Consider the following 27939-nt stretch of genomic DNA (forward strand, 5'->3'; position numbering starts at 1 on the left):
ACGGAGGATGTTAAAAATACGGCGGAGTTAACGGGAGCAGCGAAACGAGGGCTGCGCGCAGCGAGAGACACTCCTGTGCCGGTTGTTCCCGCGGCCCAGGCGGGCGGGGGCGGGGCAGGCCCACGGAGGCCCTGCTGCCCTGTGCCTCCTCCTCCAGACAGGAGGCCTGTCCCGGGGCCGGACGTGTTCACCAGCGTCCCCTCTTCCCACCGTCCCCTCCTCTGGTTCCCTCTTCCCAGTCCCCCCGGCCCTCTCCTCTGCCCGTCATCGCCCGCACATCGATCCAACCGTGGCGGCAGCAGCCGGGAAAGCCAGTCGGACCGGGTCAGGGCCCTGGATCCCTGGCCAGAGGGGGCATCGCAGGCGGGGGCATTGCTCGCTCCCGGGCCACGCTCTCCCAGGCTGGCTTCCCTCGGAGGACCTGAGACAGACACAACTCTCCGAGAGGCACCTGCCCGCGGGCACCACCCAGCTGGTCTCCCGAGGCCTCGATGTGCTGCCAACAGGCTCCCTCTGTGTCGAGTGTCGCCCTGGCGCCGCCGCCGGCCAGCTGCCCTGCACCCCCTCTCCGCGCTGCCCCCAGCTGCTCTGGCGGGGGCTGGGAACCAAGGCTCCTCCCGTCAAAGCCTCCTTTCTCCTCCCTCTACCGGCAGCTGGGTGCCAGTCCTGCTGGCGGCCGCGGCTCTCAGAAGGGGAAGACCTCTCTGTCCCCCTCGGCGGCCCAGCAGGTGGGAGGCGGACCTGAGGCCGGCAGTGCACAGCGTGTCTGCGCCGGGAGCCGGGAGCCCCTGGGAGGGGGGCCCAGGTGGTGAGCGGGCCGGCTGGGCTGCTCCTCCCGCCGCCTGCAGGCTGGCTGCCTCGGTGTCCCCCCTACCCCTGCCCCGTAACTCCCCCCCCCCCCCCCGGCTCCGTTTTCGGTTCAGCCGCTGCCTGCAGGCCCCTGGCCGAGGGCAGAGTTTCAGTCATCACGCACTTCCGGTCCCTGGGTGCACGAGGCCACCCCGGAAAGAGCACCCATAATGAACCGCACAAAAGCGGGGAGCGGAGAGCCACCGGGTGTGACGGCACAACACGGGGGGATGGCCTGGCCGCCGCCGCTGTGTGATGCTCGCTCTCCCCGGAGCGCGGTGGCGTGTTCCAGGCGTGTTCCAGGCATGTTGCAGGCGCGCGCATGGCTGTGGCAGGTTCCACGCAGAAGCACCGACAGGCATAACCCGTCACTAACAACCTATTCTTTACTACCAAACGCAGATCTTCTATCAAGCCAGACGTTCACGATATTTATGAAAATGTAAGAGAATGCCAACTTCTTACTGTGTATTTTCTGTTGTTAGAAAATATAGGTGTTTTTCCCCCCATTTAAAATGCTGTTATGGTTATGTGTGCTGGATTTACTATTTAAATATATATATATATATATATATATATATATATATATATATATATATATTTATGGATTTTTTACAGAGAGGAAGGGAGAGGGATAGAGCTAGAAACATTGATGAGAGAGAATCATCAATCAGCTGCCTCCTGCACACTTACTGGGGATCAAGCTCGAAACCAAGGTACATGCCCTTGACTGGAATCGAACCCAGGACCCTTTAGTCTGCAGGCCGATGCTCTATCCACTGAGCCAAACCGGTCAGGGCTGATTTCCCTGATTCTGACTCAGGTACCAACTCCAGGTGGGATCCAATGATTCCTTCCAGCGTGTTCTGTGGCTGCTCCTCTGCTTTGAGCTTCTGGGGTCAGGGCCAGGGTGGGTTGTCAGAGGTAAGGGGAATTGCCTACTCTGTTCCCAGAAGCCACCCTTGTCCCCTCTGTAATAATGAAACGGGGGCAGAGTCAAAAGCGGAGTCAGACTTCCTCAAACGTCTGGGAGCGGGGGTTTGTGTGAGAGACGCATGCCGATGGGAAAGACCTCCCTGGCAGGGATGTTTTTAAATGCTGCCTTTTCCCGAGCAGCGTGAGCCCAGCCAAGCGACGCTGAGTCTGACCTGTGGTCACTGACCCCGATACGGGATGGGGACACCTCACTTCTCCATGGGTTGGTGTCCTCGTCCGTAACGCCTGGGGCTGCTTTCAAGCACAGGGCAAGTGGCACAGGTCAAAGTGCCTCAGGAAATGAGGGCAGGTGCTGTTATGGTTAAGACAATCCGTGGTTCCCACCTTCCGGTTTCCACAGCCAGCGTGCGGGGGACAAGTGTTTACATGGCACGGCACTCGTCAGGTGTCAAATTGTTTCCCTGTCAGGGTGGCGAGGGCCTAACCTCTGGCATCTGTGAAGGTGATCTTATTTGGAAACTAGAGGCCCGGTGCATGAAATTTGTGCACAGGAGGGAGGGTGTCCTTCAGCCCAGCCTGCACCCTCTCCAATTTGGGACTCCCCGGGGGATGTCCGACTGCTGGTTTAGGCCCGATCCTGCAGGACCTAAACTGGCAGTCAGACGTCCCTCTCACAATCCAGAACTGCTGGCTCCTAACGGCTCACCTGCCTGCCTACCTGATTGCCCCAACCACTTCTGCATGCCGGCCTGATTGCCCCCAACTGTCCTCCCCTGCCAGCCTGGTCGACACCGAGGGTGTGCGTGAGGGTGTGGCCATCTAGGCTTTTATTATATAGGATAGGATAGGATAGGGTGTTTACAGATGACCGTGTTAGGAAGAGATCGTGGAGGGAGGGGGGGGCTGGAATCCATGCAACTGGTGTCCTTGTAAGAAGGGGGAACCAGAACTCAGAGGCCTGAAGACCACGTGAAGATGGGGGATGGAGACAGCCGTGTACGAGCCAAGCAGCACCGGTTACAGAAGCTGGGGGAAGGCCCGCCCAGCCTCTTCCTGACAGCCCTCAGAAGGAACCAGCCTGGGTTAGTCTTAAAAAAAAAAAAGAAGAAGAAGGAACGAGCCCTGCCGGCACCTGGATCCTGGACTTCAGCCTCCAGGACTCTAAGACCAAAAATGCCTGTCCTTGGAGCAGCTCCACCCATGGTGCTGTGTGACCACAGCCCCCGGAAGTGAATGCCTTATCCTGACTTTGCTTTCTTGTTGGCCCTAGTTTGTTAAATGTCCAAGTACTTATTGAGCAACTACTACACGCCCGCTCTCAGTAAGGGTTTACAGTCCCGGTCCTGACGGTGCCGTAGACACGAAAGGAAGCGATGTGGGAGACACTGCCTTCCTCAGGGATTCAGAGGAGGGAGGAGCCCAGGTGAGCTGGGAGGCTAGAGGGCTTGCTGAGAGCTCAGCTGAGCCTTGAGGGACAGGGAGGGTCCAGATTGCTGGGGAGAGGACAGCCCCGCGGGCCAGGCGCGGGGGTCCGTGGGAGACGCGGGTCCAGGAACAGGCTGGGTCAGCGTCGGCGCTCTCTCTCCGAGCCTCCTCCCGTCCTCCCTGCCCTTCGCCTGCGTCTCCCAGGCCGTCCCTCTCCCCTGCTTTCCAGGCCCAGCAAGACGGCCACCTGCTCGGCGAGGCTTTCCTGACCAGAGCTCCTCCCAGGAGCTGAGTCTGCAGGCGGTCAGTGACCACGATCATCAGCGCCGTGTGGCCAGCTGTTGCCGTGACTGAGCGTGGAAGGAGGGACGCCGTGCTGTGCTCACCGAAGGACGGCTTCCGCCTGGCTCTTGTACCCAGGGACCCCGGGACTGACTGCTCGGTGGATGTGGGCAGAGGCGATGTGAGTCCCTCCAGGCCCGGCTTCTCCGGACCCTGAGCCCTGGCCTGAGCTCTCCTCTGGCCCCTGGCTGCAGGTTCGGGGGCCCTGAAGGAGGGGAGTGGATCTCTAGCTGGAAGATGCAGGGTTCCTGAGCGCCTGGGGGTGCCTCCCCCACACCCGCCAAGCTGCACTGCAGTGGGGTCAGACGCGTGACCACAGCAGGACCTAAAGGACCCCTGCCAACCCAGGTGTGCAGCCGCCTGGCCGGTGGGCGTGGTCTGGGCATCTGACCCAAGGCCCCTCACTGGAACCGCCCTCTGCCTGGGCATCTGCAGGGAGCCCCCTCCCTGTCCTAGGCCCGGTCTCCGCGGAGAGCGGTACCAGAGCCGGCTCCTCCCGGCAGCAGCGCGGTGGCTTGGTTTCACCCTCTGCCGAAGAGCCAGGGTTCTGGGCTCGGACCTCAGTGCCTGCCAAGCCCCACGCCCCCCTGGGAGCCGCCTCCACCGTTTGGGGGCAGCCTCCTGGCCGGGGAGCCCGCACCCTGCTTTTGTGGAGGAGGACGTGAGTTTTCCCTGGAGAGGCCAGGAAGCCAGTCTGTGTTTCTGGCTGTTTCTGTGGTTACCTCGCCGGGTGGCCGGGTGGGCGGCGGTGGGAGTGTGGAGTGGGGTACGTTTGCTTTTCTCGGGCCCTGATTTTCCATCCGGAGCTGCCCTCCTGCAGGTGCAGGCAGGGTGGGGGGACTCTGGGGATCACGGCCCGCCCCGCCCTGGGACCGAGGCCACCTGTGCCCGGGGCCGAGCTGCGGCCAAGCCCCTTCCTCTGGAGACCCAGGGCCGCCAGGAAGGGAGGGGCTCGGGGAAGCCTGCTCTTCCTCCTCCTCGCCTTCCCCCTCCTCCTCTTCCTCCCCTGTCGTAGGAGGGGAGCCAGGCCAGGGGCCTGCGCACCGGGGGGGAGTGTGCGCCGTCCCGGGAGCCAGGGTAGACCCCGCACCGCACGGCTCCCCCCGGAGGAGGCGCGGGAGGCCGGCGGTGTCTGCCTGGGGCCGGCGGCGGCGGGAGGGGACGGGCGGGGTCAGAGGTGGTGGCCGCCGCCTGGACGAACCGGCCGGCCTCTTCCCCTTCGGGCCACCCAGGCCGCACTTCCTGCGGGGACTGGGGGGCGGGCACCGGCGGCGGCTCCTCCTGGCGCCGCCTCCCGGCCTCTCCCGCACCCGCGGCCGAGGCCAGGGGCTGGGAGCTGGGGCCGGTGCTCGGCCCCCGCGGCCCGCAGTCCACGGGGAGGGGGCTGGCCCAGGGCGCCGCTCCGGAGGGCGCCCCGCAGGGGCCGGGGCCGCGCGGACCGGGGCGGGGTCCCGCGCCCAGCGGCCAGGGGGCGGGGCCGCGGCCGCTGCGCCAGGCGGTGGGCGGGGCGAATATGGGGGCGTGGCCGAGGCGGGCGAGTCCTCAGCACCAGGCGGTGGGCGGGGCGAATATGGGGGCGGGGCCGTGGCCGCAGTGCCACCCTGTGGGCGGGGCAAACGCGGGGGCGTGGCTGCAGGAAGCAAGCCCCGGGCCCGCCCCCACGTTAGCCCCGCCCCGGCCTCGGCCCCGCCCCGGGCCCCGCCCTCGCGTCCCTTCCTCCCGGGTGGCAGGCGGCGGGCGGCGGCGTCGCGGGCGGCGGACGGACGGGCGGGTGCTGGCTCGCTCCCTCCCTCGCCGCCGGCTTCCTTTTGTTTCTCGGACGGACGGCGATGAGCTCGGGGCCGGCGCGGCGGCTGCGGGCGCGAGGAGGCCGGCGCTCCTAGCCACCCTCCCGCCCCAGCGCTTCGTCCGGCGGCGGCGGCGCCTTCCCCCGCGCGGCGGCGCCAACTCGGGCTCGGAAGCCGGGGACGTCCTGCCCCGAGCAGGTAGGGAAGCGCCGATGGGGCGGGGTGCGGGGGGTGCGCCTCACACACGGGCTCTGCGTGTGCGTGTGCGCGCGTGTGCGCGTGTAAGCATGTGTGTGTGAGCGTGTGCGCGTGTAAGCATGTGGGTGTGCGCGTGTAAGCATGTGTGTGTGAGCGTGTGCGCGTGTAAGTGTGTGTGTGTGAGCGTGTGCGTGTGTGTGTGTGCGCGAGTGTGTGTGTGAGCGAGCGTGTGCGCGTGTAAGCGTGTGCGCGTGTGAGCGTGTGTGTGCGTGTGTGAGCGTGTGCGTGTGTGTCGGCGGCTCCTGTGTCTCCGGCGCCGGAGCGGTGGTGGCCGAGGCCGGCGGTGCGCCCGGAATGGCGATTCCTCGTGGGTCCGAGTGCGCAGGTTTGGGGGGCGCTGGCGGGGGCCGGCGGGCCCGGGCGGGGTGCGGGGAGCGTGTGCGCGGGGCCGGGGCGGCGGGGGCGGGGCGGTCCGGCCGGTGCACCCCCCCCCCCCCGCGCGGTGCGGAGCCCGGAGCCGCGGGGACGGACTGCGGGCCCGGGGGCGGCCCGCGTGGGTCGCCTGGAGCCCTGGCCCGGGAGGGGGCGCGCCGGCCCCCGCTCCCTCCTTCCCGGGCGGAGGGGGCGGCAGGCAGAGCCGGAGCCGGAGCCCGCAGTGCCCCCCGCGCCGCCCGCGCCCGCCGCCCCGGGGCGAGCCTGCGGGGCACCGAGGGCGCTGAGATAGCTGCCGCCCGGCCTGCGCGGAGTGGGTGCCTCGTGAACGGGATCGGTTCCTTTTAAATCTTTTCCCCGTTATCGCGGGTGGGGCGCCTGGAGCCGCGGGGACGCTGGCCCTTTTCCAGCCACGAAGGCCGGCCGAGCGGGGGCGCTTCCCGGCGAGGCAGCGGCTGCGAGGAGCCCTTTTATTCAACAAGTGCCCGGTCCTCCCGGAATCTGACAGCCGGCATGGCAGGGGCCTCCCCGCAGGGGCAGGTCCGCATCCATAGCGCCCAGGCACCGGGCATCGGGCTGGGCATGTTCCCCCAGAGGAGAGTGTTTGCCAGGGCGGACACCCTCCTGCCCCCACCCCACCCCACCCTAACTCCCCCCTCCCACCCTACTCCCCCCTCCCACCCTACTTCCTCCCATCCTACTCCCCCATCCCACCCTACTCCCCCCCCCCCTACCCTACTCCCTCCTCCATCCCTACTCCTCCCAAACTACTCCCCCCTCCACCCTACTCCCCCCTCCCACCCTAACTCCCTCCTCCCACCCTACTCCCCCCCCCCACCCTACTCCCTCCACTACCACCCTATCCCCCTACTCCCCTCCCACACTACTCCCCCTCCCACCCTACTCCCCCCCCCACCCTACCCTACTCCCTCCCACCCTACCTCCTCCCCCTCCACCCTACTCCCCTCCCACCCTACTCCCTCCCACCCTACTCCCCCCTCCCACCCTACTCCCTCCCACCCTACTCCCTTCCATCGGGCGAGCAGGAGGCTGAGGCCCCTGTGGGACCCTGCATCCTGGCCCCACGCCTGCTCCGGGCACCACGGAGCTGCAGAGTGTGCCCACCGCGCTGCCCTGCACGCACCCCCCGAGTCCTGCCCACTGCCCCACAGCGCTGCCCGGCCCAGCAGGCCCATCTGGCGCTGCCTTCTGCCAGGGCAGCGGGCACTGCCTTCCCTCCTGCGGCTCCTTCCTCTCAGGACCCTGCCCAGGCCGGCACCGAAATAGCCTCTCACCGGGGCGCGCAGCCTCACGGTGCACGGCTGCACACGGGGCCGGCGTGGGCCGGGCAGCTGCGAGCGGTGGCGGGCCTCCCGTGTTGGGGCTGGGGGCTGGACCTCTGCAGGCTTTCACCACCTCCTCTGGTGTGGCTCCCACGGGGGACGGGAGCTCGGATCTCAGCGATGGTGCGTGGGGGGCACAGAGTGGGCGAACTCCTCCTGCCGCTGAGGCTGGGCACACGCCGGCTGCCGCCTGTTTGGTGACGTGGTTTATATCCCAGCAGAGAAGGGGCGTTCGCATGAACCCTCCTCTCCTCCCCATAACCAGGCTCAGTAAGAACACACGTGCGCACTCTGCCCGGCTCTGCGGGAGACAGGCCAGGAGCCGGGCTATTCCCCGTTAGAGCCGGCCCCGTGCCTCCGGCAGACCAGTACTTTGGCCCGAGATCTGTTTCTGTTTCGCTTTGGAAAGCGCCTGTAATGACAGCTCTTGAGGTTTTATTGGATAACGTGCCCGAGAGAGAAGGCGCCGGGCTCGCTCTCGCTGCCCTGGAGCCGGGCGCTGGGGCACTGTGTGTGGGGGGTTGGGAGGCCAAGGGGATGGGGAACAGACGTCCAGGTACCAGGGTCATGGGAGACATGGCATCAGGAACTAGGAGCCTGGGCTCTCCTGTGACCTTAGAAGCAAGAATTAGTCCAAACCCCAGAAGAACAGCGTCTGCCCCAACCAGCCAGCCCGTCCATCCTTCCCAGCAGTCCCTCCTGGAGGGAGCCGAGAGCAAAGAAAGCTGGCGCCTTCGGAGTTCACCACACGGCCCTGCTGGCCCTCGGGCTGTGCAGAGTGAGCACTCCCAGAGGGACGGGGTGGACTCCCCCCTCCCTGCCCCCCCCCCCCCGGGGCACACACCTTGGCATATCTGCCTGGAGCTGCTGCTGGTGGAGCCCGTCCGGTGAAGGGCCACGCCCACTGCCTTCAGGGCCCCGTGTGCACCGCTCCAGGGGTGCCCCTCGCCTAAAAGGCGGTGTGGAGTGTCCGTGTCCTCCTCACCCCTGTGGCCTTCCCCCAAACGCACCCCAAGGCCCCGGGCTGCCGCTCCTGGGCGGTAAGGTGTGGAGGGCCCGGCGCCAGCGGACAGACCAGGGCCAACCCGGGGCTCCCCTCACCCCCAGAGCGCCAGCCGCCCGGGGCAGAAATGCTGTCTGGCCTGGGATCAGGCTGGCATGTGAGCTTGGCATTCCAGACAGCCCTCCGTCATGCTTGTTTGTGTGGGATACTGCCCCGCTGTGCGGGTTGCCTGCCCGGCCTCGATGGGGGGTTAGGTGCGGTCCGCTGGGGGGTGGCACCTGATGCCGCGGAGCCGGGAGGAGGCTGTCCTGGCCCCGCCCGCTCCCTCGCTCCCTCGCCCCCTCGCTCGCTCGCTGGGCGTCCTGCGTGTGTCGCGCCCGCGCACAGGCACAGCCCGGCCTCCCGTGTGGCCGCGGGTTGGGTTTCCGATCGGGATGACAGGGGGTAATTGTACACGGAGACGCAGGGCGGCCTTGGCCGGCGCTCGGTGCCACCTGCCCGCGGGGAGATGGTTCCCGTTGAACCCCAGCCAGTGGGAGTCGGTGGCAGGAGGCCGGAGGCTGAGGCTGGGTCCCCGTCTAAGGAATTCTGCTCCAGTTGCCCCAAAAGCACAGTGAATCCTTCCCGCAGGCCACCCTGCCATGTTCTTCCAGGCCTAAGGACGGTCCTGAGGCCTGCTGCCCACGGCCGCCCCCAGAGCGGGGCTCCCCCTGCAGCCCTTCTGCCCCCCGCGGGCCACGGAGGTGTCATGGGGGGGCTCTGTCCACCCCCCCCACTGGCTCGCCCAGGGCTGCGCCTTCCCTGTGTCGTTTCTTTTGCACCCAGAGGTGCAGCCGGGTGGCAGGAGCTGGGGGGGCCCTGCCCGCACAGCCCCCCTGCCTCCTGGCCGGAAGTGAGGGGGAGGGGGCGTCTCTGGCCCCCGGCTCAGAAACACTCCGCGGAAAGAGCTGCGTGTTCCCGCAGCAGGAAGAAGGCTCTGGGGCTCTGGCCCCCCTCTGAAGTCTCCCCTGATTGCTCTGCACCCTGCCGCCCGCCAGACCCTCTCCTTGCTCCGTGCGCCCCTGAGCGGGGCTGTGCTGAGTCAGGAGAGCAAGCTGAGCTGTCCCAACGCTCAGACCCAACGCAGCCCCGTCCTCCGGGCACACGACAGCCACGCCGGCCGTCACCCAGACCATCTCCTGCCTGAGGGGCCGGCTCTCGGCTCTCCCAGCTGGAGGTCTCCGTGTCTGTGCTCTTCCCCCCGTCTAACAGGTCAGCCCTGCGTGGCGCGGCCCCCTCCCCTCCCCACGCCTCCCCCCGGAGCAGAGCCTGCGCACCCTGCGCTGCTGTTGGTCAGTGTTTGTCATCTCGCTCTCTGCCCGCCACCCCCAGTTCACGCTGCTCCTCTGAGCCCGGCTCTGTGCCTGCTCCTCCCGGGCCTGGAAGGCTGGGCACGGGCCTCCTCCCTCTGAGCTGGGGTGGGAGGGCATCCCACAGCCGGGAGCATGGCAGGTGCTGGGGTGTGGGAGTGGGAGGCCCCTCCCCGGGGCTCCGGGAGGAGCACGGGCCAAGCTGACCCCCAGGGGGAGACAGGCGAGTGGAGGGAGCGGGGAGGGCTTGGCGGCATGCCTCCCCACTCCCAGTCACCTGTCAGCCTCCTGCTCATCCCCAAGCACGCGTGTTTCATGGGCAGCAGCGCCAGGCGTGCGGTCTGAGTGGGTGTGCCAGGCTCCTGGGAGGGTGCCAGTGTGTGTGGGGGTGTGATTTGGGGTTTGGGGAGCTGCTGTTTGGGTTGTCCCGGCTCATGTCTTCTGAGCAGCCTCTCGGGGTCCTTGAAGAAGCCACGGTGATCGTGAACGTGGGGGCGGCGTGCACAGAGAGGTCAGACTTAGGGAGGCCGGACCGCCCCCCCCCCCCCCCCGGAGTGCCTGGGAAGTGTCTGTGGGGTTTGGGTGCCCGTGTGCCGGGGCGCCTGGGCGGCGGGGGCTCCTGGGGGCGCCGGCAGAATTCCGGTTTGTGCAGCGGCCATAGATCGCCGTGTGTGTGTGTCCCCCCCCCCCCCCTTCCTGGGGCAGCTAAGTGCTCAGGGTTCGGCTTCCTTCCTGAGCTTTTACCAGACGTTTCCAGAAAATGGAATCGAGCACAGCTCCCGCCCTTCCCGGCCACGCCCGTCCTCGCTCCGCTCCGGAGGGAAGTGCGAGCCTCCGGGCCCTCACGGGGCTTAACCGCCTCCCTTTCCATCGCTGCCGCTCTGTGCTCCCGTGTGCGGCTGCACAGTCGCTCCGGCGGAGTGAGCGTGGACGTCCGGGACCGAGGGGTGGGCTGGTGACTCCCCCTCCCCTCGCCGGGGCGGGAGGGGGCGTGGGGGGTGGCGTGGCTGAGCCAGGCTTTCTTACAGACCCTCAGCCAGGCCGCGCAGCCTGGACAGCCTGGCTCAGCCACCGGGCGGAGACACGCAGCGGCCGCTTGGACTCTTTCTTCTTCCCAGTCAGTAAAGAAGGCCCAGCCCTGGCCGGTGTGGCTCAGTGGATAGAGCGTCCGCCTGCGGACTGAAAGGTCCTGGGTTCGATTCCAGTCACATACCTCGGCTGCAGGCTCCCGGCCCTGATCAGGGGCATGGGCATGTGGGAGGCAGCCAGGTGACGTGTCTCTCATATCGACGTTTCTCTCCGTCTCTTCCTCTCCCTTCCTCTCTAAAAGTCTGGAGAAAACACCTCCCTGAGGATCAGAAAGGAAAAGAAGGAGAAGAAGGCCTCAGACGGAGGCCGAGGCGGGCTCACTCTCTGGGGAGGGCTTCTCCTTCGTCCTCTGAGGGAGAAGGATTGCTATCGCCCTTGCATAGGGTCTTGGTGATGTGCTCTCGCCTGACCTACGAGTAGGAAGGCCGGGCCGGCTGTCCCCCGAGCTGCTGTGAGGTGCACGCTTCTGCGCTGGGGCGCGGTTGTCACCAGTGTGGGTGCGAGTGGGAGGGGAGATGGAGCACAGGCGAGATTCCCAGTTCTCTCTGCAGGGACCCCACGCCGAGCAGAAGTCTCCCTGGCCCATAGCTCCTGCCCTGTGTCTTGTGGTGGCCAGCTGCTGGCTTCCCCGCACAGCCGCATCCTCACCTTCAGCCTTATTCTCATCAGCACCATCATCTCCATCGTCCCCTTCACAGCCATAATCATCACCGCCATCCCCAACAGTCATCACAATCACCACCATCCCCAACTGCTGTCACCACCCCCAAATACTGTCACCATCACCATTACCATCACTTCTGTTGCCATCATCACCATCATTACATCACAGTCATCACCATCATCACCATCACCACCACCATCGCCATTACCAACTACTGTCACCATTACCATCAACTACTGTCACCATTACCATCAACTACTGTCACCATCCCCAACTGCTGTCACCATTACCATCAACTACTGTCACCATCACCATCACCATCACCTCCATTGCCATCATCACCATCATTACATCACAGTCATCACCATCATCACTATCATCACCATCACCATCACTAATTACTGTCACCATAACCATAATCTCTGTCAGCACCATCAGTACCATCAGCACCACTACCATCACCATCATCATCACCAAGTCTAGCGTTCCTTCCCAGCCTTTGGGCGTGGCGTCACAGAGCCCGTTGATGCTGGATTAGCTCCGGGTGCCAGGGTGGGAGGGTGCACTGCTGTTAGGGGGTAACGAGGAGATGACCAGTCGGGTCAGGGAACATGAATGGGTAGATGATAGAATGTTGTTCTGAAAAGTGGCCTCATGGGAATGATCTGGAAGGTTCTGGGAGAACCCGGCGGGGGCGGTTAGTTTTTGTCATGGACTGGGCTCAGGGATGCCTGGGCCGTCCGTGAGGGCCTCCCGGGGAGGAAAGAGCATTTGGAGCAGTAGCTTGAGTCGGGGTCACTGTGACCAGCGCGGGGCCCCCCTCGGTCTGGTGGGGGCCTGAGCAGAACAGAAAGACAGAGGGCGGAGGACTGAGCTTGTCTGCCTGGGCCTGGCCCCGGGGCAGAGGGCTTTGCAGACCGGGGGCTGGGGGCCAGCGCAGTGGGCTGCTCTGTGCTCCTGCTGATTGGCGGTGCTTTACAGCTAAACGGCGGGCGGCGGTTGGGGAGGCTGGGAGCCACGCTGGCGCGTGACCTCGTCATGCCTGGCCGTCACGTGGCCCGGGCGTCTTTATCACCACATCTCCGTTTCCTCGCCTGTCAGACGGCGCTCGGGGCCAGATCGCTCCCTTCTGTCCGCCCCCGGCGCCTGCGGGACAGATGGTTGACTGTGCGCCCGGGTGGGAGGGTGCACCCCCTGCAGCACAGAGAGCGTGGTCACGGCATCGCTGACGCAGGAAAAGGAACCTCCTAGAAAGCACAGATGCCTTGGCACCTGCCGTCTGAAGAGCAGGCTTCCTAGTGCAGAAGGAACGGATCACGTGGGGGACACACTGTGGGCTCGGATTAGACAGGAGGGGCCGGTCCTGAAGCCGTGGGGGTGCGCTCCAGGCGTGTCACCCGCCCACCCGTCCACCCAGCACCTTCTGGTCATTCCGTGGGCCGGGAAGGGTGCTGTGTGCGCGGAGGGCTCCGGGCACCGTGGAGGTGGGTGCTGTGGGCGGGGCGTGCGCCCGGAGGCTGTGGGGGGCTCACGTCGCAGGCCGGAGAGCCGGGCTCTCTGCGGGAGCCGCCTGCAGCCTCGGAGGAGGCGCGGCCCTCCTCCCCCGATGATGCAATCCGGTTCCTCCTGATGCAATCCTGCGCTTCCTGGGCGGGCTCAGCGCGGCCGGCCTCGGGCACCGACCTCAGGAACCCGGGATTGAGCGTCCGGTTTGGACTGCGCGTGGATTGGGGAAAAGCCGGAGCCCCGGAATCTTGTAGAAGACACGCCCTGCACGCTTTTCGGGCAGAAGTGTAGGTTTCCGTGCCGACTCTGCCCCCCGTGGCCTCTTTCCTAACTCGCTGAGGGTTCCTGGACGTGAGGCCCGGGTCAGAGTAGGCTGGTCGGAACTTGCTAAAGGGGCTGAACATAAGCAATTTAAGCATTTCTCCAAAGCAGGGAGCTGCGGAGCAGATGCAGTGTCATGTCGTTCTGTTGGGGAGCGGATGGGCGGGGAGGGCGGGGACTGAACGGCGGGCAGTGGGGCCAGGAGCGTGTCTCTGCCCGGCTTTTCCGTGTTCCTCCGAGTCCTCCTGCTCCGATGGGCGTGGACGCTGCAGGCACTTAGGGAAAAGGCTTTTACGAGGAATCCGAGCGCATTCCTCTGATAACCTCGTCTCCTCCCTGTTTGCTCTGCTCGGTCTGCAGTCAGACTGGCGGGAACCGCACCTCCTCACGGGTGGGGGTGGGAGGGAGGGAGGGAGCTTTGCCGTAATGCGTCGTTAGCGCTGCTTTGTGCCCGTGGCAGCTTGTTCATCTCCTCCGAACTCAGCACCGAGCGGCTCCTCGAACAGGGACCGGAAGGACAAGGCTCTGTGTCTCCGGAGACCCCGTCGCCGTGGCCGAGGGAGGTCAGCGTGCGGGCCGGCCGGGTGCCTCCTTCCTCCGTGCGGAACTCGGGCGCGCTCCTGGCTCTCGGCCTGGAAGGAGCCCCCCTGGCTCTCGCTGGGTCAGCCTTGGGGGTGTCCGTGAGGGACTGGGGGTCACAGAGGTGCCTTTCCTTTAGAACGGAGTCCGATCCCTGCCCGCAGACAGTGCACAGTCAGCCCGCACCTGTGTGCAACCTGGGCCTGTGCCCTGACCCGCTCCTGTCCTGCCCCCTCCCTGTCCTGCCCCCTCCCTGTCCTGCCCCCTCCCTGTCCTGCCCCCGCTTCCCTCTGTCCTCAGCACCAGTGTCCACGCCGTGGCCCTCGTCCGGGAGCCCTCTCCGTGTGGTTTGTCCACCAGGACGGTGCTTTCCAGCCCCCTTTCACTTACTGATTGATCTGCAGGGGAGGGGGGAGGGGGGAGAACTAGGGAGGGGGAGGGAAGCGTCCATTTGCTGTTCTGGTTACGCATGCGCTCACTGATGGACTCCTGTCTGTCCTGACCGATCAGACCTGCAGCCTCGGTGCATTGGGAGGACACTCCAGCCAAGGAGCTGCCGGCTGGGCCTCGGTTCCCTTTCCGAAAGTGACACTTTTTGTTCCCCGCCCCTGAGCGCAGGGCGGCTGGGCCTCCGCTCCTGTGCACTGGAGGAACCCCTGGGAGAGACCCTTCTCGCATCCCTCTGCTGCTGCTGCTGCTGGCCTGGAGTGGATGTTGGGCGGGCATGGAGTTGACCTTTGGGCTGACCACGGGGCGGACGGTCTTGTTTCCTGGCTGAGAAGCAGGCCCTCTGAGCTCTCGGGAGCCGTTCCGGCCCCGGCGGTGCCCCTCGCACCCTCCCAGGGCGCCGGGTGCTGTCACCGCCGTTGGTCAGAGGCTTAGCCTGCCCGGGTCCGGGCGGGGACTAACGAGGCTGCCGTCAGAGGGGCTGGCTAATGGGGAAGATTACCTTCAGGGGAAGGAAGGAGGACGCTGCTTGGGGACCGGCTGTCTCTCCAGGCCAATAATTCCACTGTAAACTGGAACACCCGAGGCCGCCTGTGCTGCTGGCTCAGCGATGGCTTCCAGTTGCTTGGATGAGTTTTTTTTTTTTTTTTTTTTAACCCCGTCGTCACAGCCTGCCGTCTGTCGTATGGTCTTCAGCCCCGTCGTCACAGCCTGCCGTCTGTCGTATGGTCTTCAGAGCGTCCGCTGGCGCACGGACGGGTCTCGGGTTCGATCCCCAGTTGCCGTCTGTGGGCGCCTGGGCGAGGCCCCCAGTGGATGTGCCTCTCTCTCACGCCGTGTTTCTCTTTCGCTCCCCGTACCCCTGCCTCCCTCCCTCCCTCCGAACAGCCACGGGAGAAGATACCCTCCCGTGAGGACGAGGAAAAGGAAGAAAGCAGCAGGCCTGTCCGAAGCCCGCACATCCCGCCATTCCCTCCGGAGCCTCATCCTGGGAAGCCGTGTCTCACGCCGCCTGGCCCCGCGTTCACACGCCGTCATTTCCCAGAGCCGCTGCGCGGGGTGCGCGGGGTCCCCCGAGGAGGCGGCGCCGCTGCTGCCAGCAGGTGGCTGCCATGGCGCCCGGGCGTCCCCGGGGCGCATCCCGGAGCGGGGCTGCGGGGCTGCGGGGCCTGCGGGTGGCAGGCTGTGGGAAAAGGAATTAGTGAAGGCTGGGAGTCGCCTGGGGTGGGTGAGGATGGATCATAGACAGGGGGGTCGGAGAATGCCTCACAAGACGGGGCACTTGAGCAAAGAAAGGCTGGACAGAAACGGGGTCGGTCAGCCAGGTGGACGTTGGGTAGGACAGCGCGATGGGGAACAGCAAGTCGTGGTCCCCTGTAGTCAGAGGCGGACAGCTGATGGCTTCGCCCGCCTCCCTCGGTCGGGAGAACCCAGTAATGCGTTCAAGTCAGTGTCCGGGGGTCTGGGGCCCAGCAGAGCCTTCTCACATGTCCCCCTCACACTGCCCAAGGCTCTCAGGCCCTCTGCCAGCGGAGCCCACAGGCTACGCGTGGCCTGAAAGCCCTCTTCCACGTGATGCCCTCCACACGACCCTCTCTGCTCGTCCCACTCTGAAGGCGGCCGCGACCTCCGCTCACTGGCAGTCCCGCCTCACCCGTGGGTCCTCTGGGCCTTTGCACATGCTGTGCCTCTGGGCGCCACTGGGCCCCGCTGCCCGCTCCCCCACGCCTGTGAGCACCCACCCCGCCTTCTAGAAGCCGCCAGCGGATCCCTGGCCCCTGCCCGGGCCCCGCGCACCTGACGTGGCGTCCGTGGCACAGCAGGTCTGGGGGGAGGCGGGAGAGCATTGAAAAACACACCTTTCTTCTCAGCGGACAGAGACCAGCCACGTTCCTGTTGGTCCTCTGTCCTGTTTGTGTGGGGCTTTGCCTCAGGACTGGGACTGGCCCAGCAGCCGGGGGAAGTTCAGTGGAATTGGGGGGTGCGCCTGACACAGTGATGGGGGTTGGTTGCAGGCCAGACCCTTCCCCTCCTACTGGCACCCTTATCCTTTCTGATAGATGAAATAGAGAGGGCGGGAGACCGGGATGGCAGAACACGGGCTTTTATTGGAGGGAAGGGTACCCCTGCCGGCTGCTTCCAGAGAGGGGCGGAAGAGAGGGAGGGCCAGGGTACAAGCACCTTTAAGGATAGGGGCGGGGCTTAGGGCACTCCGCACGCGCTGATTGGTGGTTAGGGACCTAGGGACTTAGGAATGGGGGTTTAGGGTATTTGGCAGGCGCTGATGGGCGGTTCAGAGCTCAGGAATGTCTGGCCGCAGGTGGGGTTTACAGCTGCCCATCAACTGGAGGAAGGGAGGACCTATCACTTTCCAGCTCATTGTGTGGGGGGAATAGGGAGCACTCAGGGCACTGTCCGCAGGGCTGTCCCACTGGAGCCCGATGGAGCGCAGCCCACTGTGCTCCTTAGCCCCCGCGAGGCCGCCCAGCAGGCGGGTGGGTGCTTACTCTCTGCCAGCTTTCTCCTGGGCACGGGGAGCGTCCGGGAGAACCGGCCCCGAACCAAACCCCCGTCCCCCTCCGCCCACCTTCCTCACGCCCCGAAGCACCGCCTCACTCACTGTAAAACGCGAGGCCCGAACGTGGCCCTCAGCATGCAGAAGGGCTGCCGTCTTCTCAGATAAAAGAGAATCCACCAGGCTGCTTCCCAGAAGCCAGCGAAGAATTCTCCAGACACGAGAACTTCATTAGCTTTCGCCCGCGGCGAAGGGTCCGCCCCTCCCCCACCTCGCTCCGTTGTTATATAAAAGCCAATTAAGATAAATCGGAATGCAAACACCACTTCATTGTGATGTTAATGCCGAGGACCGATCGATTCGGGCAGTGGAAATGCCAAAGTTGTGAAGACATCGGTTGCCTTGGTGACAGTCCTCTCCCGCGAGTGGTCTGTGATTCAGAAATTCCTCCGGGCCTGGCTCGGCTCCTGCTGCCCCTGTCTGGCTGGGCTGGGACTCTGCCATCGGCGTGGGTTCCGAAGAGCCACTGCCTCCCTGCCTCGGTTTCCCACGAGTGCCACCGACCGCCAGCACGTCCCAGAAATCGCTGGAAAAGCCTGCGGGTTTGTGGCCGGCACGGTCCTGCCTCCCCGTCACCGACCCGGTGAAAACGGAGTTCTTTATCGTCTTGGCTCACAGCCAGTGGATAACCAGTCCAGTCTCGCTTGTTTTCTTTGGGGTGTGTGTGTGAGTGTGTGTCTGAGTGTGTCTGAGTGTGTCTCTCTGTGTGTGAGTGTGTGTGTGTGTCTCTGTGTGTGAGTGTGTGTGAGTGAGTGTATGAGTGTGTGTGTGTGTGAGAGTGAGTGTGTGTGTCTCTCTGTGTGTGTGAGTCTGTGTCTGTGTGTCTGAGTGTGTCTCTCTGTGTGTGAGTGTGTGTGTGTGTGTGTGAGTGTATGAGTGTGTGTGTGTGAGTGAGTGTGTGTGTCTCTCTGTGTGTGTGAGTGTGTGTGTTTGAGTGTGTGTCTCTGTGTGTGAGTGTGTGAGTGAGTGTGTGAGTGAGTGTATGAGTGTGTGTGTGTGTCTCTGTGTGTGTGTGTGTCTCTGTGTGTGTGTGTGTATGAGAGAGTGTGTGTGTGTGTGTCTCTGTGTGTGTGTGAGAGTGTGTCTCTGTGCGTGTGTGTGTCTCTGTGTGTGTGTGAGAGTGTGTGTGTGTGTCTCTGTGTGTGTGAGTGAGTGTGTGTGTGTCTCTGTGTGTGAGAGTGAGTGTGTGTGTGTCTCTGTGTGTGTGAGTGTGTGTGTGTCTCTGTGTGTGTGAGTGTGTGTGTGTGTGTCTCTGTGTGTGTGTGTGTGTGTGTGTGTGAGTGAGTGTGTGCGTGTCTCTGTGTGTGTGAGAGTGAGTGTGTGTGTGTGTGTGAGTGTGTGTGTCTCTGTGTGTATCTCTGTGTGTGTGTGAGAGTGAGTGTGTGTGTGTCTCTGTGTGTGTGAGAGTGTGTGTGTGTCTCTCTCTGTGTGTGAGTGTGTGTGTAGGGGGTCGTTGGGTGACCTCTGAGCGTTGATACTGTGTGATTGGCTAGTTATTGATGACAGGGAAGGAGCATGGGGGAAGGAGGCATTGGAGACCTGCCGTGGGCCCTCCACCAGGAAGCTGCGTGTCCTCCCCAAGGAATCAAAGAGGGGAGGAGGGAGAGCGCCCAGTGAAGTCGGGGGACCAGGGATGGTGCTTGTTGCCAGTCACACCTGGGCACAGAGGTCCGTGGCCAGGATGGGTGTGCTGCTGCTGCGTGCACCGGGAACCGGGGATACATCACCCCTAAGCAAGGGAGTCACTCTCGGCCCCTCTGGGGCGCGCTCTCGCTTTGGCCTCTCAGCCCCCCGCCGCACAGAGTGGGCTTGCAGCCTGCAGGGGCCGGCGCGGGCCTGGACCGGCTCTGGTTTACTGCACCGAAGCCCCAGCTCCGCGTCGTCTGACTGCACTGAGGGACTGGGGACCTGGGACACCCAGGGGTGTCACTCCATGGAAATAAAGCTTTTTCCTGGACCTCATCCTCTGGTGCGAGTCTGAGAATCCTCTCCCGCCCCAGCAGCCAGGCGAGGCCGCCCGCTCCCTCCGACGACACTGCTGACCGCCAGCTGCCTCGCCACATTCTCTCCGAGGTTTCCCCCGGGGCCACCCTTTCTTACAGGCGCGGACACTGGGGTCCCATGGGACCTGCCCGAGGTCTCAGGCTCTGGGGTGGCACCCGGGGCGGGTGCAGGCTCCTGAGCTGGGCTGAGCTGGCCTTCCTGCACCCGCTTCCTCAGAGGGCTGCTCAGAGCCGGGCAGAGACCCCACTGGCCAGCGCCTGGTGCTCAGGCCTCAGTTCCCGCCAGGCCCGGAGCCGGGAGGCACCATGCAGTCCTGGGATGTCTGTGCAGAGGGACTTTCTAAGTAACACGGGGCTTTGGGGTGCCCCCCTGCCCCCGCTCCCTCCCCCAGCTGGGGCTGCAGTGCATCTGCCCTCCTAGCTGGGAGGAAGTCCAGGATTGGCTGTGCAATCCACCTGCCCCTGCCCCTGGTGCTGCCGAATTGGGGCCAATTAGTGCCGCTGTGGGGCAGCACTCGAGATCCCACTGCCTTTTTCCACTCGGGGAGGAGTGGGGGTGGGGGACAGGAGGGGGGGGATGGGCACGATGAGGCAGATGGGGAGCTTTGTGCAAGAAGTAGGTCATTGCCCTGACCCTTAACCCTCGGCAGAGCCGGCATCATGTCCGCCTGGGCTTGGACGGGAGGCCCCGGGGAACGCAGAGCACTGCATCGGGGACCGAGACGAATGTCGCCAGGGCGCTGCCTGCCCTCTGCAGTGGCCGGGCCCCTGGTGGTCCCGTCCCCAGCCAGTGGCTCCCGGATGGCTCTGAGCGGAGGGAAGCTGCTGTCACGGAGGACAGTTCGCAGCCCAGGCCACACTCTCTCTTGGGGTCGCTCCTCAAAGCAGAGGGGGTCTCCCTCGCCTCCCAGGGCCCCGGCTCAGGTCAGGGGCGGGCACTGGCGGTTGGCCCAGCTGGGCGCTGGGAGGGGGGCTGGTCTCAGGGTGTGTTGTCACCCCCGGGCTCCTGAGCAGGTGGGGGGACCTGGGGGGGGTGCTGCTTTGAGAACTGTGACTGGCACTCTCTGGGGCGGGGTCCCGGTCCGGTGGGGCTGGCTGGACACGGGCTGAGAATCAGGTGTGTGCCGAGCCCGGGCGTCCGCACCTGTGCAGGGAGGAGAGGGGAGGGGAGGCGGGCCCGGGTCAGGTGGGTCAGGGTGGCCAGAGGGGAGGATGGACGGGGAGGCTGGCCGATGCGCTGGGCCTGCGTGGGCCTCATGCCCCCCAGCACGGCCCCCCTGCATACGAGACAGGAGGCGTCTCCCACGGGGAAGCTGGCGCAGCGCCACTGGACACAGATTCGGGCTTTTCCAGAACGCTGCCTCGCCCTGCCCCGCACTCAGCAGGTGGCCGGGGCTGCGGACAGACGCTGCCGGCTCCCAGCCTGGCTGCCAGCCACCGCGGCAGCCCCCGCACCCACCCCGTGCCCAGCTGGCCTGGACGGCCGCCACGGCCCTGCTCCGGCCGCCGGCCCCTCGTCTTAGCAGCTCCTCGCCCAGCCCAGGCCCGGCTCCTTTCCCAGTGGCCCCTACTTCAACCAGGGACGCCACGTCTTAGCAGATCCTCCAAGGCTGAGCTTGCCCAGGGCACGAGCCAGGCACATCCTCCCGGGGCCCGTGCCCCTCGGCCGAGGCAGCCTCCCGGCCGTGGCCTGCGCCACCTGGCGTCCCGCCCGCTCTCTCCCCGGTGCAGCGAGCCTGGGCCTGGAGAGTGCTCTGCCACCGTCTGCGTTAGAACTTCTCAGGTCCTTGTTGGGGTGCTCGTTCTGTGCCCCACATGCTCAGGGCTGCCCCCCAGGGGGCTGCTGTGGGCGATGCTGGCGAGGTCGGAGACTCTCCTGGTGCCTCTCGCTCCCCGAGTGGCGGCTGGGGTGGGTCGGACCCTGGCTCTCGGCTTCGTGGCCTGTGAGCTCAGGCAGGCCCCTCGGCGTCCTCCCGGGAAGTTCTGCCGCCCGTCAGGCTGTCGCCGGGATCCGACGCGTTCAGCGTTTATGGTTTGATCCACGTCCGCTCTTCTGCTAATGCTGGGGCTGGAGGTGTGTTTCCCGGCTCGTCTTTATTTTGAGACCATGTGGGAGCCAGCCTGCCAGCCCGCCCCCGGGACGGGTTTGGCCGCGCGCCCCGCCCCGCGCTGCGGAGAACGGCGCCGCTCGGAGCAGCCCGCGCCCTCGGCGGCCTCTGTAGGTGGCGTGGCCGCTGATGACCAGCTGCATTTGTGTGCACGTGGGTGATGGACGGTTCGCACCAGACCCGGAGCTCTTGGTGGCCTGCCCGGTGTCTCAGCGGCTTCATTGGTGATGGCCGTGAGACTCAGGAAGCGGAGACTCCGGCTGAGGCCGTGTCTGGCCCCGCCTGTCCGTCCGCTCGGCCCGGCCACATGCTGTGCCGCCAGGGTCCGCAGCCCCGAGCACAGCCTGCGTGGGGCTCGGGTGCCTGGCCCAGCCTGGCACAGCTTGGCAGGGACACGTGTTGTGCAAGATGCGGCTGCTCCCCCGCCCGCTCACTTTGCACCTGGGACGCTGTGTGTATGTGTGTGTGTGTGTGTGAGTGAGGGTGGGGGCTGCCCGCTCCGGCTTGTGTGTGCATCTCCGCCCGTGGCTGCGTGGCAGCTGACTGGCCCCAGGAGGGGTCCGGGGCAGACCCCGGGTCCTGTGACGATGTGCCCTTGCGTGGTGAAGGGCTTTGCCACGGAAGATTCAGACCTTGACGTGGGGGAGTGGCCTGGGCACCTGGGTGGGCGCGGAGCCGTGGCCTGAGCCCAAAAAAAGGCAAGTGCCACCCCCGCCACCCACCCCCACGCAGGCTGGCCCTTCTCTGCGTCTTCTGCGGCCGGACACTCGGGGATTCTTGGTGGCCGAAGGGATGCAGGCGTGACTTTCACGGCTGGGCCATGGCTCCCTGTCCCTCCCGGAGCCTGCTGGGTACGGACTAGCTTTAGGGGGACAACCACCGCTCTGGGGGAGCAAGATGACGGCATGTGAGCTGACGGGAGGGGCAGGTGCCGGAGGCTGAGGCTCCTGGGGTTCGCCCGTGGTGAGGACGCCCGTCCCCCCGCGGACCAGCCCTGAGAGGGGGCTGCCTGAGCTGGACGGGCAATGAGACGGCCTGGGTCCGGCAGAGCCGTGAGCTCGGTGTTCTGCGTGTGGTCTGGCCCCGGCGCGGGAGCCGGCGTGCTGTGGGTGTCCCTGGCTTTGTCACCGCCAGAGCCCGCTTCCTCTCCCCTCCCCTCCCGCCCTTCCCTCCCGCCCTTCCCGCTGTGAGGAGGGCGGCAGGGCGGCTCCGGGCAGTGGCCTGGCCCAGGCCCCCGATGGAGGCAGCCTGGCCCGCAGCCCGGCGCCGCCCTGCTTCCCGGCGCCCTGCAGCTGACCCTCTGCTCCTCTTGGCTTCTCATCTCCGAGCACGGGCCTCCCCCTCCGGCTAAGGCCGCCTCACCGGAGCCCGAAGCCCAGCGAGTCCCCCGACCTTCGACCTTCGTTTAAGGTCCCATCGGCCCGCAGGTGTGTCTCCTCTGCAGCCGCCCTCCCTCCAGCCCTGTCCCTCCCACCCCCCGAGGCCCCTCTTACCCCCTCCCGCCCCTTCCTCCGGCAGCTCCTGCTGGGTGGGCGGCGGCCCCTGTGCCCCTTGTTACCCTGGCACTTGTTCAGTGGTGGGGGCACTTCCAGGGGGGAGGGCGTGGCAGGCCAAGTGGGGGCGTCAGTGGTGGAAAGTCACCGAGGGGCCATCGGGGGTGGGGGTGAGGACTGTTGCCAGAGGAGGCCAAGGACCCCTGCCTCATGGGTGGGGGATGAGGACGGGGCCCGGGACTTGGGATTCTTGCTAAGCTGACCAGGCTGGGCAGGCTGGAGCCAGGATGGAGGCCAAGGTCAAGGTCTGGTGGAGATAAGGGCTCTGTGGGTGGGCTGAATGGTGACTGGATACAAGGACCATGAGGTCCCTGATGACCTGGGTCCCGCTGGGCTTGGGTACCATGGGTGTGGACAAAGGTGCTTCTTTAAAAAAAAAATTTAAATTTTTATTTCAGAGAGGAAGGGAGGGGGGAGAGAGAGAGAGACAGAGAGAGAGAGAGAGAGAGAGAGAAACATCGATGATGAGAAAGAGTCACGGATTGGCTGCCTCCTGCAGGCCCCACACTGGGGATCAAGCCCACAGCCCAGCCATGTGCCCTGACCGGGAATTGAACTCTGACCTCCTGGTTCCTAGGTTGACGCTCAGCCACAGAGCCCTGCCGTCGGGGCCAGGTACTTCTCCTTTTAAAGTGCATTTGTTCTCTGGTGTAGAAGCGGTGCATGTTCCCAGGAGATCCTGGGGCCGCGGGGAAGAGCTGGGATCTGTGGTCACAATGAATGGTAGAAGCTGGTGCCTGCGCTCCGGGAGCTGGGGTGGGTGTCTGCTTCCCACCCCGCTCGCTGTGCTCCCTGGGTGGGGTGGGGGGAGGGGAGGTAGGGGGAGGACGGAGGGGAGGACCTGCCTGCACTGGAGGTCCAGGGAGCCAGCACATCAGTCTCAGCAGCCTCCCTCCTTCAGCTCCCGGGCCTGGTGCAGGCGCGCCTTCCCCTGGCACACAGGGCCAGGGGGCCTCCCGGGCCCCGTGTCCCGTCTTCTTAAGGAGGCAGGGGCTCCTCCCTGCACCCCAGCCTCCCCCGGGGGTCAGCCACGCCCAGCGTGCTTTTGAGCTGGCTTGGTTTTTGAAGAGGTTCTTTATTTGTGCTCACACAAAGATTCTGCATCACTTCGGTAAGATTAGAGAACCCAGAGGAGCAAAGAAGAAGGAAAAAATGCCCCCTCCCACCCTGCCCCCACATTTCTCCTGCCAGCCTTCTGTGGGGCACCCCTGAGGCTCCCCCTGTCCACCCCTCGGTGTCCATGAGGTCCGGATACCCAGCTAACGCCCCGAACATCCTCAGTCTGCAGAGGAGCAGGACATGGTCCTGTGTCCGGGCTGTGCGGATTCCTGGAAGAGAAGTGTGTCTGGTTGGTAAAATAAGACCATAGGCTCTTTGGTTTTGATCGCTGGTTCCGTAAAGACGTGGGAACGCGACAGAACCAGGCCACCTCTCCTTCCCTCCACTCTCCGCCAGCACGGCAGAGCCCGAGACAGACGGCTCCTTCTTCAGTGTTGGACGTGCTCAGCAAATACAGTGATGCTCGCTGTTCCTATCGTTTGCCTCTGACAACGCGTTCAGCATGGAGTTGAGCTTCATTGTGTCGGTCGGCAGGCATGGCTCTCTTCCTCTCTCACTGTGGGGACTGCTCACACAGTTTCATTATGTCCCCATTTCCTGAGTTACACACCCAGTCGGGGCGTTTCCTTGTTCTCGGCACTCCACAATGCTCTCACGACACGGGGTTCTCCGGGGAAGGCAGCCTGGGGGAGGGTGCCCGGGGTTCCTGCCTCCTGGCTTTGCTACCCTTGTGTCATCCCTGCCCCAGGGTGTGGGCTGGAATGTTGATGTGATTCCAACCAACAGGAATCAGCAGAAGGCGGGACCATCCCTTGGCTACTAGGCCATGAGAAGACCATGCTTCCGTCCTGGGCATTCTCGCTCACTCGCTGCCTCTTGGGTCCCTGCCCTGAGGGAGCTGCTGAGGTGCGGCGAGGCCGCCGACAACGTGCGCGGGAGCTTTGGAGCAGATCTGCACAAACCCGCCCCAGCCGAGCCATCAGATGAGACCGCATCCCCCCAGACAGCAGCCCAAACAGGACCTCACGAGAAGCCCTGAACCAGAGGCACCCGCTCAGCCGCAGGAGGTCCGTGGCCCGAAGGACCTGCTGTTTTCCCGGCTGAGTGTCCACAACTAGCTAACCAACACAAGTGCACCGGAGTCCCTGCACGGAGACTGGCCAGCGGTGGCATTGCTGGCTCCTACCTCACGCTCATGCTCACAGTCGCTGCTGGACCCTAAGTTCATCTCCAGATTCATTCTTCCTGCTACAATCTCAAACCAGTTCCTTTCCCCCACTTACACCGTCAGACGTTACCGTTTATTTTCCTTTTGTTAATCCTCACCCGAGGATATTTTCCCATTGATTTTTAGAGAGAGTGGAAGGGACGGGGAGAGACACACTGAGAGAAACATGCATGTGAGGGGGACACATCCATGTGAGAGAGACACGCCCGACCAGGGCCGGAGATCCAGCCCGCAGCGGACATCCGTGCCCTTGACCGGAGTTCACCCTGAGACCCTTCAGTCTGCAGGCTGACACTCTACCCACTGATTCAAACCGGCCAGGGCCAGCCGTTACCATCCTCGCGCCTTTATCTGATGAGAGTGAAACAGTATCTCGTGGTTGTTTCGATTTGTACTTTCCTGCATTCTCGCCAGGGGAACACCTTGTCGGCGTCTGTTGCCTTTTCTGGTTTCCTCCGCGGTGAATTGCAGGTTTCTTCCCTTTGCCTGTTTATTTTTGGTGGTGGAGGGGTGGTGGTGTAGATTATCTTTTTCTTTTTTTTTTTTTTTTTTTTTTTTAAATATATTTTATTGATTTTTTACAGAGAGGAAGGGAGAGAGAGAGAGAGCCAGAAACGTCGATGAGCGAGAAACATCGACCAGCTGCCTCCCGCACACCCCCCACCGGGGATGTGCCCGCAACCAACGCACATGCCCCTGACCGGAATCGAACCTGGGACCCTTCAGTCCGCAGACCGACGCTCTACCACTGAGCCAAACCGGCCCCGGCAGATTATCTTTTTCTTATTGAGTTATAGTCTTTTAATGTCTTGGAGAGACTAATCCTTAATCAGCAATACTAACTTTACATTTTGCTTTTTAAAGTTAACAGCATATTGAGAATGCTTTGCTATGCCAACATATACATCATTTTGCTGGCATTCTATTGTAGAGGGGCATACATATGTGTATCTATGTTATAACAAACACATGGACTTCTGTTTAGCTAAGTGTGTGGGCTGTTTGCAGGGGTGCATTTTTAGGAACATGGCTGTGTATCAGTCAGCTAGGTTATGCTCCAGTAACAAATGACCCCTCTACACCCCCCCCCCCCCCCCCCCCCCGCATCTTCATGGTTTGCAACTTCGTAGGTTTCTTTCTCACTCGAGTCATGTGACTGTTAGACTGTTGGCTGTGGTGCTGCTCTGTTCTGATCCCTCTGGGGTCCAGGCTGACGGTGGCAGGAAGAAAACTGATGGTGGCACGACAGGATGTCCCTTTGCCCTTCTGCTCAGAAGCAGGAGTAGCGTCACCACTGTCCACCCCCTGTGAATGTTATCGTTTTATCGGCCGAGCAGACCTGCAGCCAGGCCTGTGGGGGTGCGGTGGGCAGTGTCTCTGGTCTCCCCTCCCCCCAGGACAGTGCTGTTTACTGTGCACTGTGACGAACATGCTCGTGGTCTCCCGCCGCTCCTGACCCAGAGGTTAGGAGTACGCCCATTTGCATCTGTAAAGCTCCTGCTGTTTGTTGTGAAAGCAGAGGCCTGCAGGAAATTCCTCGCAGCCAGGCTGCCTCGCTGCCCCAGGGCCCCGCCCACTGGCCGTCCTGGGAGGTCAGTCCGCTGTCTGGTCTAATCAGCGTATCAGCCCTTTGTTAATAGGATTGTACCATTTGTATTTTATTTATCTTTTTTTTTTAAATTGATTTCAGAGAGAGGAAGGGAGAGGGAGAGCTAGAAACACCAATGATGAGAGAGAATCTTGGATCGGCTGCCTCCTGCTGCACGCCCCCCTCTGGGGATGGAGCCCACAATCCGGGCATGTGCCCTTGACTGGAATCGAACTCGGGTCCCTTCAGTCCGCAGGCCGACACTATCCACTGACCCACACCGGCCAGGGCTGAATTGCACCATTTTAAAGGGCAAAAGCCTGTCACCTGGAAATACCCCATTGCACCGCCCAGCCCCAAGGACCACACAGCGCCAGGCCTGATGGTTTTCAGGCGGCTCCTGTTCCGCTCTCTCCTCCCCGCGCCCGGTGAGGCCGTGGTGCCGGCGGCCCTTGGCTGATGTACAGCCGCGGTGCCGGGGCTCAGAGAGGCCGAGACATGCGCTCAGGGCTGCACAGCTGGGATGGGGGAGGAGCCGGGACCGACTGTCCCTCGTGTTGCACAACCAGGCGCGCCCAGTGCTGGTCAGGCCGCCCTCTGAGGGGACAGGCCCGCCTGGCGGCGGCCGCGCTGTCTGTGTCCCGGGGCGCTGCCCTCCCGGGGGAGGGGTCTGCTGTTTGGGGGGGGGGAGCGTGTAATCCTGTCTGGGCAGGTGGCGTGGACGGCAGTCTTCAGAGGCGCGTTTCAGGGTTCCTCTCGCCGTCCCTCGTAGGACACCCAGCGTGGGGCCGGCCGGAGCAGAGGCCAGGCTGAGCCCGGACTGCCCCGTGTGCTCCTGGTTTCTCTGGGCCTGAGGGGCCTTGCTGGCGGGTTATTCGTTCCTCCGAGCCCACCGGTCACTCACCTGTGACATGTACCCCCCCCACACATGCACACGCACACACACACGCACACACACACTGTGGGGAGCTGTGATTGCCCGTGAGATTCGCAGGAGGACGGGGTGGGGTAGGGACGGGGCACTCCCATGCTGGCGGTGGCCGGGATGATCAGGGTGGGCGTAGCAGTGCTGGCCAGGAGGGGGAGGAGCCAGAGCCTCGGTGAGGGTGCAGAGGGTGCCGCCTCCGGGGCACGCCAGCGTGGCAGTTCCTGAACAACCAAGCAGAGAGTTTCCCCCCGGCCCAGCGGTTCCATCGCCAGGCACAGGCCGGGGACCAGGGAGCGTGTCCGTCCCGGCAGAGGGACACACGGGCGCGGTCCGTCCCCGCGGTGGATGGTCCCTCACCACGGAGAGGCTGAGGTGCTGGCTCAGCTTCGGCGTGGGGAGCCGCGGCCACCGGGCGCTCGGGGACGGAGGCCTGGGTGCAGGGCGGCCCGAGAGCGCCGCCTGCCGAGGCAGGCAGTGGGTGCTGGTGCCAGGATGGTGGTGCGGAGGACGGCGCTCCTGGTGGGGGCGGGGGTTCTTTGGGGTGCTGGGACTCTGGCTTAGACAGCGGCGCTGGAACGGGCACCGGAAGCCTCGGACTTGCACGCTTTAAAACCGAGAAGAGAGAAC

The 27939-nt window shown here is 64.4% G+C and overlaps 1 protein-coding gene across 3 annotated transcripts in view; it reads left to right on the top strand.

Annotated features, from left to right (window-relative positions):
• The first annotated feature begins 5261 nt into the window (after window positions 1–5261).
• The window catches only part of HPCAL1 (hippocalcin like 1), a 53682-nt gene continuing 31004 nt past the window's right edge, over window positions 5262–27939 (top strand). For all 3 annotated transcript variants that reach the window (XM_045579747.1, XM_045579746.1, XM_045579745.1), the window contains exon 1: window positions 5262–5537. The gene's annotated coding sequence lies outside the window, so the exon portion shown is untranslated. The remainder of the gene's footprint in view (window positions 5538–27939) is intronic.

The sequence above is a fragment of the Pipistrellus kuhlii genome, unplaced genomic scaffold (assembly GCF_014108245.1).
Source record: "Pipistrellus kuhlii isolate mPipKuh1 unplaced genomic scaffold, mPipKuh1.p scaffold_m20_p_112, whole genome shotgun sequence".
In the NCBI taxonomy this organism is placed as follows: Eukaryota; Metazoa; Chordata; class Mammalia; order Chiroptera; family Vespertilionidae; genus Pipistrellus; species Pipistrellus kuhlii.